The following is a 10,982-nucleotide window of genomic DNA, read 5'->3' as shown; positions in this document are numbered from 1 at the left end:
CCCCTGTGCGACTGAGGGCATTCAAGAGCCTGTACAGTACTCTTGCCTGGAAAATCCCATGGACGGAGGAGCCTGGTAGGCTACAGTCCATGGGGTCGTGAAGAGTCAGACACAACTGAGCGACTTCACTTTCATTTTTCACTTTCATGCATTGGAGAAGGAAATGGCAACCCACTCCAGTGTTCTTGCCTGGAGAATCCCAGGGACGGGGGAGCGTGGTGGCTGCCGTCTACGGGGTCACATACAGTTGGACACGACTGAAGCAACTTAGCAGCAGCAGCAGCAGCACACCTCTGTCTTGGAGAGCTTTATCTTTGCACTAAGAGGGCACACAGAGGCCCAGAAACCGACCTGCCCAGCCCTTTGTCTAGTCATCCCCTCTCCACCACTACCAAACATGTCTGGCTCCCTGGATGTGGCCATTGAGGAGCAGGTCTGCACCCAGAAAAAATGCAGTCCTGGGGTGGGACGTTGCTGAGAGGGTTCCTTACCTGCCACAGCCATATTTCTTTCTTGAAAATGAAGACCTCTGGCCCACCTCAGTCAGCCTTCCTCACTGCCGTGAGGCAGAAGGCTCTGCTCACGAACTCTGGGACCTCTAGGTGGCCTTCTCACCAGTTTTGGATACGATCAGAGTTCTCCCCAGTAACAGCCACACACAGACACAGCATCACCTTCTGACCCTGACTCCTCCCTCCCAGTACCAGAGATCCTGCCGTGAAATATCCCTCCTCATAGTAACATGGGTCCTGCCCCAAATACCTCCCCTGCCAAAGGAGCATAGGTCCCGCCCTGAAATACCCTCCCCTCCACCAGCACGAGAGCATTTCTTTCCCTCAGATAAGCTCTACAGCAGTCCCAACAGGGAGCCTTCTAAGGTTTCTGCATGATGACAGCCCACTATGGCCACCCGTGTTCTGCATCCTCAGCCCTAACTTTCTGGTTGGAGAAACAGCCTTTTTCACTTGTTCTCCATTGTTGGGGATGACATGTTTAAGATCATTTAAAAATCAAAATGGAGGAACTGTGATTCAGACGTCTAAAATGGAGCTGGTGGCCATTGCGGATGTGGTTTCAGACACATTACTGCATCAATTCCTGAATTTTTTGAACTATATCAAATTCAAGGATGTCACCAGATATTTTCAAAACATCTGGTAGCAGCTGGCAGCTGCAATCGTATGGTCTCAAGGTTTATGCTTGTAACTATACAACCATTTTGGGCACCAACCAATCTCTGCTTAACAAGCACCCTTCTTGCCAGCTCCAGTCCTAAATCTTGACAAACAACTCATGTAAATTTTATAGGTTTTGTGTATACAAGCCACCTCTATTTTGTGGTCCTGTGGAACATAATTCAGGTGCTTATTGAATCTGTGTCTACTGGGCTATACTCCTCACTTTGGCTCAAATGAAACTCTCTTCTGTCCCTTATTATAGATTGTTTATTGATTATTTGCATCAATGTTAATTCTATCCATTTCATGCGATAACAAGCAGGGGTCTCAGACTCTATCATGTTTGTATCACCCAAACAAAATGAGAGTGATGGATTGTGTATTGAGCATCTGCGAAGCTCTTCATCCTCATGGATGATCTTGAGGAGTCTTCTCTTCCCCATTTCATAGATGAGAGAAGCCAGCTCAGAGAAGGGCAGTCACCTGCCTAAAGTCTAAACTCTTTGGGCTCTCTCTGGTTTTCTGCTCGCCATGCCTCGTTGGGTAGCATTTAGTGAAAGCAATGTTAACTTTTTTCTGCTGGAGAGAAATTTGCATGATTTTGTAAGTTTCCGAACAGAAGGTTCTCAGCTGTGAACTGAGGTCTGTGGACAGTGGCATGCAGGGAAGGATGAGGACGGTAGAGGCCCACAGAAGGTTACAGTCTCCGACTCCAGTTAGGAGCTCCCAGCTGCTCTTCTGTCAAAAGCAATCCTAGATGGCCTTCTGCCTTTCATCTCCTTTGCATAGGGCCAGATTCTGGCTTCCAGAAGAGCCTGAGAATTGAGTAAGCTCCTTCACGAGGAACAGGTATTGCTGAGTCAGCTTGGCTGGGCACTGTCTGCAGTAGAAGGACAGATATGTGACTCCCAAGACACATCCCAGGGTGAGAGTGTCCATCCTCTCCTGACCTCCAGAGTAAAACTCCCAAAGGCTCAGGGCCTGTCATCATGACTCAGCACCACAGGACATCCCTCTGGGGGTTCTGTTTAAAGTGTATGAAAGTGCTGTGAAATGGAAAAAGAGCAACAGAAATACTGATGAAGAAAGTTGAGGCTTGAAACTATAGAATTCCTAGAAGAAGACATAAGGGAAAATCTTCAGAACATTGGTTTTGGCAGTGGTTTCATGGGTATGACACTGAAAACACAGGCAATGAAATAAAAATATACATCAAACTAAAAGGCTCATGCAGAGCAAAGGAAACAGTCAAAAGGCATTCCAGAATGGGAGAAAGTATTGTATATCTGAGAAGGGATTAATATCCAAAATATGTAATGAACTCCTATTACTCAATAGCAAAAACCCAAATAACCTTTGTAAAAAATGGGCAAAGGACTTGAACAGAGGTTTCTGAAAAGAAGACATACAAACAGCCAACAGCAATATGAAAAGGTGCTCAATACCACCAATCATCAGCGACATACACACCAAAACCACAACGAGATGTCACCTCATACTTGTTAGGATGGCCATTATCCAACAAAGTATGGCAAGAATATAGAGAAATTGGAACTATGTGCACAGTTCCTGGGAATGTAAAATGGTGCAACAGTTAGGGAAAACAGCATGGAGTTTCCTAGAAAGATTAAAAATAGAACTAACTATCCAGCAATCCCACTTCTAGGTATTTATCTGAAAGAACTGAAACCAGGATCTTAAAAAGATGTCTGTACGCATGTTCATTTCAGCATTATGCACAGTAGCTAAAGGTAAAAACAACTAAATGTCCATTGACAGATGAATGGATAAAGAAAATATGGTACACACAATGGAATATTAGTATATAAACAATGGAATATTATTCAGTCATAAGAAGATGGATAAACCTTCAGGACATTATACTATGTGAAACAAACCAGTCACGGAATGACAAATACTGCATATGTGAGATATTTAGAGTGGTCAACCTCATAGAAACAGAGTCCAGAAGAGGCAGTGAGGAGGCAAGGGGGCGAAGCCTGGAGGCCAGGTAAGCTCTTTTAATAACACAGGTGAGAAAATATGACACCTGGTGGTGGATGAGGTTAGAAATCATTGGATATTGAAGGCAAAGCCCACAGCCCATTGTGATGGGTTGATGGTAGGAGGGCACCCACAGAAAGAGGGGAGTCAAAGGTGACTCCCTGATTTTGAGCCTGGAGAGCTGAAAGGATGAAATGAAAGGATGGGGAAGACCATGGGGCAGGCAGGCTCAGTTCTTATAAATCAAATCATTGGTCAACTCCTTAGTCAGTTGCCACATAAAGTGAATTTTAACTACACAAATAATACACATTCCCCTTGTAAAATGAAGACACCTGAGCCCACCCTGGTCTTCTCTCCACCTTTATAGATTTAGCTACTGTTATTAGTTTGATATGTCTGCTCCCAGATGCTTTGCTAAATGTTTACATACCTACAGATAGTCCCTTGGAAAATATAGTTTTGTGAGCTCTGGGAGGAAAGAAACTTTACATAAATATATCACTCTGCAACATGCTGTTTTTATTCAAACATATAAATTGGAGATGAGTTCATATTTGTATTTGGGGATCTACCTCATTTGTTTTCATGGCTGCATAATATACGTTCAGTTCAGTTCAGTCAATCAGTTGTGTCCAACTCTCTGTGACCCCATGGACTGCAGCGTGCCAGGCTTTCTTGTCCATCACTAACTCCCCGAGCTTGCTCAAACTCATGTCCATTGAGTCGGTTAGAGAACTATAAAGGAATTCATTTGAAAGTAGAGAAAACTTTTGCAAGGTGTATTAGTCAGGGTTCTCCAGAGAATCAAAATGCATTTATACACAGAGAGAGAGAAAGAGGGAGAGAGAAAGATTGAGAGAAGTATGGGGAACAGGCAGGGAAGCTGCCTCATTTATTGCAGAAGGCAGAAACAGGATTGTAGAGAACAAGGAGTTGTTTTTTAGGAAATGGGACAACAGAGATGGGATTCCCCCATGCTGTCCTCTACACGATGTTTGCGAAAGCATATTACTTACTAACTTAGGAGGCTTGAATGGTTTCAGCAGTGAAAATGAATGATTTTATAGATTCATAAACTCATGGATTCCTGCCGCTGGCAGTTTAATGCTATTATTGGCGGTTTACTGCCCTGTGTTAATGGAGACTTTGGTTCCACGTGGGGTGGAAGGCACAGGCCTGGAGAGGCAGCCAAGTTCTCACTCTAATTTGGGATACTCCTTAAGGAATGATCACGGTGTCTGGGAGAAGGTGGGTCACTTTCAGTGTTTGGGATAATTTTAGAGATAATCTTTAAACAGATAGACCAAGGTCCCCAGCAAGTGCCTTATGCCAGAATGAGGCCCATAAACTATAAGCGCTGGAAGGTCCTCATGGTTCTTCTGACTCAAGTTCTTCATGTTGCAGATGAAGAAATGGGACAACTTGATTAGTAGAGTTCAAGTGTAAGGTCCTGTATTTTGTTCTGAAAACTGAATTGTATAAGCAGAGGATTGGGAATTTTTATGGTCAAGAATTTGCCTGCAATGCAGGATACCTGGGTTCAATCCCTGGATTGGGAAGATCCCCTGGAGGAGGGAATGGCAACCCACTCCAGCATTCTTGCCTGGAAAATACCATGGACAGAGGAGCCTAGAGGCCTACAGTCCATGGGGTCTAAAAGAGTCAGACATGACTGAAGTGACTAACACTTTCACTTTCACTTTATATTTAAGTCTTGGGGGATAGTTCATAAAAGCTGTGTGTGAGTGGTACTAAGATATGGTTATGAAAAATGAATGTGCTATATTTAAAGATACCATCATATTTATAAAATAAAATTAATATGTGTTCATGGTAAGGAATTTGAAAAACATTAAAAGTATAAAGAGTCAGAGATCACCCATAAAATTCATCATCTCTACTATATAAAGCCAATAACTGTAGCTATTTTCTGCATACGTATATATCAAAAATATTATATAAGCAATCATATTGCATCTACAATTCTGTATTGCACTTCTTAAAGTTAGTTTTTGAGATAATTGTATTTCTTACACGTGCAGTTGTAAGAAATAATACAGAGCTCCCATGTACCCTCCAGCAAATTTTCCTCAGAGGTAACATCTTGAAGAACTATAATATCATATCACAATCAGCATATTAACCTTTATAGTCCACTGATATTATTAATACTACCCCTTTTACTTGTACATATGTGTGTGGTTATGTCTTTACAATTTTATCATGTGTGTAGATCCATGTATCCACAGCCAACTCGAAGACCCAGAATAGTTCCATTACCACAAGATGCTCTCATCTGGCCCTTTAATAATCTGACCCCCTTCCCCTCGTACTCCTTCACTCATTCCTGACCTCTGGCAACCACTAATCTGTTCTCCATGTCTAAATTTTGTAGTTTCAAAAATATTAAATAAATGGAATCATACCTGCCTTTTGGTGTATATGTATGCATATATAACGTTTTAGAATTGTTTTCTTCCACTCAGCATAATTTTCTGGAGCTCTATCTACTTGTTGTGTATCATTAATTCACTTATATTTATTGTTGAGTACTATTTCATAATATGGCTATACCAGTTTGATTAACCAGAGGAAGTCAGGTAGGTTGGTCATGTTGCCTGTTGACCTTGTTTGTTTTAGCCTCTACCAAAAAGAGGTGAAGAACATCTGGGTTGTTTTCAGTTTTGGGCAATTAAGTAAAGCTGCTATGAGCATTTATGTACAAGCTTTTACGTGAAGATACGTTTTCAGTTCTCTGGGACAAATGCCCAAGAGCGTGGTGACTGGGTTGTATAGTAATTGTGTGTTTAACTTATAAGAGACTGCCTGAAAATATTTTGGAGTGTGAATCACACTTTTAAAAAGCTTTTACTTGAAGGATAATTGCTTTACAATTTTTTTTTTTTAATTTTTTAGCTGCACCACACAGCATGCCAGATCTTAGCTCCCCAACCAGGGATCAAACCTGTGCCACTGCAGTGGAAGCACGGAGTCCTACCCACTGGGAAGTCCCCAGATCACACATTTTTGACATGTAGTGTGAACATTTCTCTAAGTAATGAAATATGCTTTGAAAAAAAAAGATTTAAAATAATGACCTGATATTGCATGGGATGGGTTAGCAAAACTTATTCCAGTTTTTCCCTGATATTGGACATTTTGGTTGTTCCAGATTTCTTTTTCCTTGTAGAAATCATGAAGAGAGGCCTGCCTGTGCAGTTGGTGTAAAGAACAGGTCAGCTGGCAACTGTTCTTGTCATGCCCAAGGATAAGCAGGTTCTGAAAGGCTGTTTTGTGCTAACTTTACTGCACAGGGATCTGAGGGAGATATCACAATGCCACACTTATTGTCATTCAATAAAAAATGTAACTGTTGCACACACACAGACTGTGCATGGTAGTACTTGTGTCAACAACAGCCCCTTTGGCCTATGTTGGAAGACTAACATAATTGGAAACTCTTTTTCAATTTACGAGGAGAAAGACACCAGAATGCTACAACTCTTCCTGTGTCAAATGCCAGGATAATCAGGTGGACCCCTGGTGAGCTTGGACCTAGGAAAAGGGTAGGTTACCTCTAATGGCCCAATTTTCACGGCCTAGTCGTAGTCTTGTCGTAGGACAGAACTCAGGATGTCTGCCGGAAGAGATGCACTTGAGGGCTTCAGTGGGCTCTGCCCTTGGTCACTCACTTGATCTCTGTGTTGTGGTTGTTTAGTCACTAAGTCATGTCTGACTCTTTGCGACACTCTGGACTGTAGCCCGACAGGCTTCTTATCCATGGGATTTCCCAGACAAGAATACTGGAGCAGGTTGCCATTGCCTTCTCCAGGGGATCTTCCTGACCCAGGGACTGAACCCATGTCTCCTGCACTGCAGGCAGATTCTTTTACCACTGAGCCGGTGGGGAAGTCCCTGATTTCTGTGAGTCTGAGTGCAAAACCTTTTCTGATGGACAGACACACTATTTATTTTGTGAATTGATATGCTCAGTCAAGTACTGTGAGCCAGTAGCTTCTCTCTCTCTTTTCACTAACTTTGTTTCTTTGGTTTCTGATCCATCTTGGGCTGGTTCTGCAGTTCAGCAGCCAGTGGAAATGCAGTTTCCTCATCCCTAAGTTCTTGGAGTACAACTCACTGCAGCCTCTAAGTACTTACAGTTTCCACCATTGTAAATAACTTCCATTATTACAAATAATTTGAACTCTTAGAAACAACCCATTCTACATGAATCTTGTTTTTGTAAAAATTATTCTTAAGGGAAATTTTAGAAGCAATAGCCACTGAGTTCAAGAGTATGAACATTTTGCAGGGGAGTAATCACTTATAATGTCATCCCTAGAAAATTAGCTCAATCTGGACCTTGGTGAGAATGTACACTTCATTTTATGTTGATCAACACCAGGCAATAGATTTTTCAATGGAAATTTGGTAAGGGAAAATAACATCTATTTTAATTTATGTCACTGATTTTCAGTGGGGTTGAATATTAATGTGCAAATAGATCATGCCAGGCCACTTCCAGTTTTCAGAAGAGCCCAGGACTTTTTATGACACTGACCACAGTAAGAAAATATGTCTCTGCTGAAGACAGTGGCAATGGAAGCTCTGTACTAAGCATGTAACTTGGAGTCCCAGGCAGTACAGTCACGTGGACTTCATTCATTCATTAATTCAACAAATAGCTCTTGAGCACCTCCTTTCAAGGGACTATGCTAGGCACTGGAGGATCAACAAACACACTCTGCTCCCAGGAGTTTCTAATCAAGGAAACGAGACAGACAGTTCCAAAGCAATGTGATAAGCACAAACAGGGTGCTAGGCCAAGGGAACAGAGAGTGGGAAACACCAGTGCCACCGGAGTGGTGAGGGCCAGGGATGACTAGGCTGAGTCTTAAAGGACAGGAGTTCAAGGGAACAACTGCAGACAGAACAGGCAAAGGATGGGGGTGACAGGAAATATCAGAAGTTGTAGATTAAACAAAGGGCAGCCCAGAGCATCAGGATCAGAAGTAAGGGCAGGAGGGACTTCCCTGGCAGGCCAGTGGTTAAGACTCTGTGCTTCCAATGAAAGGGGCATCAGTTTGATCCCTGATTGGGGGCCTAAGATCTCACATGCCTCCCAGCATGTCTAAAAAAAGAAGTATGAGTAGGAGGTGAAATTCTAAGATAATTCCAGAAACTGAGAGAGCTCCAGAGCTCTTATACCTTTGACCTGTTATCTGTGGTACCCAGGGTTAAACTGATTGATCCCTGTCCCAGGTAGAGTGCTCCAGCCATGAAAGAAACCCTGCGTGGTTAGTCTGAGCTCTAATACTCTTCAGGAGGGGGACATAATTGTCCTCACTTAGCCACGCGGCCTATCTCACAAGCTGACTAATTCAGTGATGCTGCTGTGAGCACTAGAGGACTTAGAATCAGAAACGTCAACCTGAGAACTTGAATAAATCATTTAGGCTCCCTAAACCTCAGTTTTTTATTTCTAAGATGAGGAGAAAAAGACTTCATAGGGCTGAATGAGGTTCAGATGAAATCAGTCAGTCAGTTCAGTCGTTCAGTTGTGTCCGACTGTTTGCAACCCCAGGGACTGCAGCACGCCAGACTTCCCTGTCCATCACCAACTCCTGAAGCTTGTTCAAACTCATGTCAATCAAGTTGGTGATGCCATCCAACCCATCTCATCCTCTGTTGTCCCCTTCTCCTCCTGCCTTCAATCTTTCTCAGCATCAGGCTCTTTTCCAATGAGTCAGTTCTTGCTTGGATGGTGCCTGGGAATCTGCATTTGGGCCAATTTCCGAGGGATTCGTGGGAACACATATGTCTGAGACTCACTTATTTCATGGAAATGGAGCCTAGAAGGGGTCAGCTGCCAATCAACAGAGCTTCAAGCACAAGTGACTATTTTAAGCCTAATAGTAATAGTAATAACTATAAGTCAGACACCATCTTAGGGAGTGGGGCTATGCATGCATGCTTAGTCACTCAGTCATATCCGACTCTTTGTGACCCCATGAATTATAGCCAACCAGGCTCCTCTGCCCATGGGATTTTTTCCAGGCAAGAATACTGGAATGGGTAACCATTTTCTCTTCCAGGGATCTTCCTAACCCAGGTATTGAACCTGATTCTCTTTAATTGCGTTCTTTACCACTGAGCCATTGGGAAAGCCCCAGTGGGACTATAGTAGCAAACAATTAAGACAAAATTCTCTGTGTTCATGCCGCTTATATTTTCAAGGGGGGCAGGGGACAGATAATAAATAAGTAAAATATCTAGTATGTCAGGTGGTGATATGTGCTATGGAGAAAGATACAGCCAGGCAAAGGGGCTAGGAGTTCTGGAGGTGACAGCACTGCAATTTTGTACAGGATGGTTAGACTTTTCTGACAAGGTGACATTAGTGCAAACGTGCACAGCCTGCTTCCTGCGTTTGCTCAAATGAGCCATCCATGTGGGTATCTGGAAGAAGGCATTCCTGGTAAAGGAAAGAGCTCCTACTAAGGCCCAGAGGAACTGTCTTTTGTTGATCAGAAAACCAATCTTAGTTGGTTTTATAGACTCTGGTCTGAAACTACCATGGCAGTTGGAGGTGGGGAAGTGGGGGAGGGGAGGGCTGTGGCTTCTGGTGCCTTTAAAAGGGGAATCTAACTCGAAACTTTCCTGTAGCAGGAGGTATTGGCATTGGCTACTTGTCAGGATTTCCCAAGTTCCCTTTTGAAAATCTGAGATCCCAGTCAAAGTATTAATAGGATTTGCCCCAGTTCTCCTAGTAATCACAGGAGTGACTCTTCTTGCCTGCCCTGTGTGGCAAGCCTGTTTGCTTGGGGGACACTTACACCTGTGGAGACAGGTAAAGTGGGCAGAGAGGAACAAGTCTCTACTTTGTCTTGCCATGGGTTTTATGCTTTGTTACCTTTTCAAGTTTCTCTAGTGCAGATTAGAATGCCTTTGGGGCTCAGTTTCCATGTAGTAAGATTGGAGGATCTGGGCAGAGTGGCAGTAATGATTCTGAGTAGTACTTTGACAAATACAGTAAGTCCGTGGCATATGAATGAGTTACGTTCTAAGAGCCTGTTCATAAGTCTAATTTGCTTGTAAGTCCAACAGAATTCTTCCCTGGTGGCTTAGATGGTAAAGTGTCTGCCTGCAATGCGGGAGACCCGGGTTTGATCCCTGGGTTGAGAAGATCTCCTGGAGAACGAAATGGCAACCCACTACAGTATTCTTGCCTGGAGAATCCCACAGACAGAGGAGCATGGTAGGCTACAGTCCATGGGGTCACAAAAAGTCGGACACGACTGAGCGAGCTTCACCAACAGATTTACCCTAGGTACCCACTAACACAATTGACTATATAGCACTGCACTTATAATACTGTAATAGGTTTATAATTTTTTTCACACAAATAATACATAAAAAATAAACACAAAAAATAATGAAAACATTTGTAATCAAATAGTACAGTACCTTGAAAAGTACAGTAGTACAGTACAACAGCTGGCATACAGGAGCTGGCATCAAGTGAAAAGGCAAAAAATGAAGATACTGTACTGTTATACTCTATATCGTGCTGTAAAGTACACAAAACCACAACTATTTGTAGAGGATGCACACATGTGACAATGCATGCCAGACACATGGGCTAACACATGATTGGACATGTGGATACATGTTTGTATCTTTGAAAGCTTGCAACTTGAAGATTCATATGCAGGGGACTTACTGTACAGAAAGCCATACCATTAGAGAGAAGGGAACAAACCTTGCAATTTACTGATGGGCTGTTTACTGTGCTAA

This window comes from Bos mutus, chromosome 4 (genome assembly GCF_027580195.1).
Source record: "Bos mutus isolate GX-2022 chromosome 4, NWIPB_WYAK_1.1, whole genome shotgun sequence".
NCBI classification, from domain to species: Eukaryota; Metazoa; Chordata; class Mammalia; order Artiodactyla; family Bovidae; genus Bos; species Bos mutus.
Note: the sequence above shows the minus strand (reverse complement) of the source record.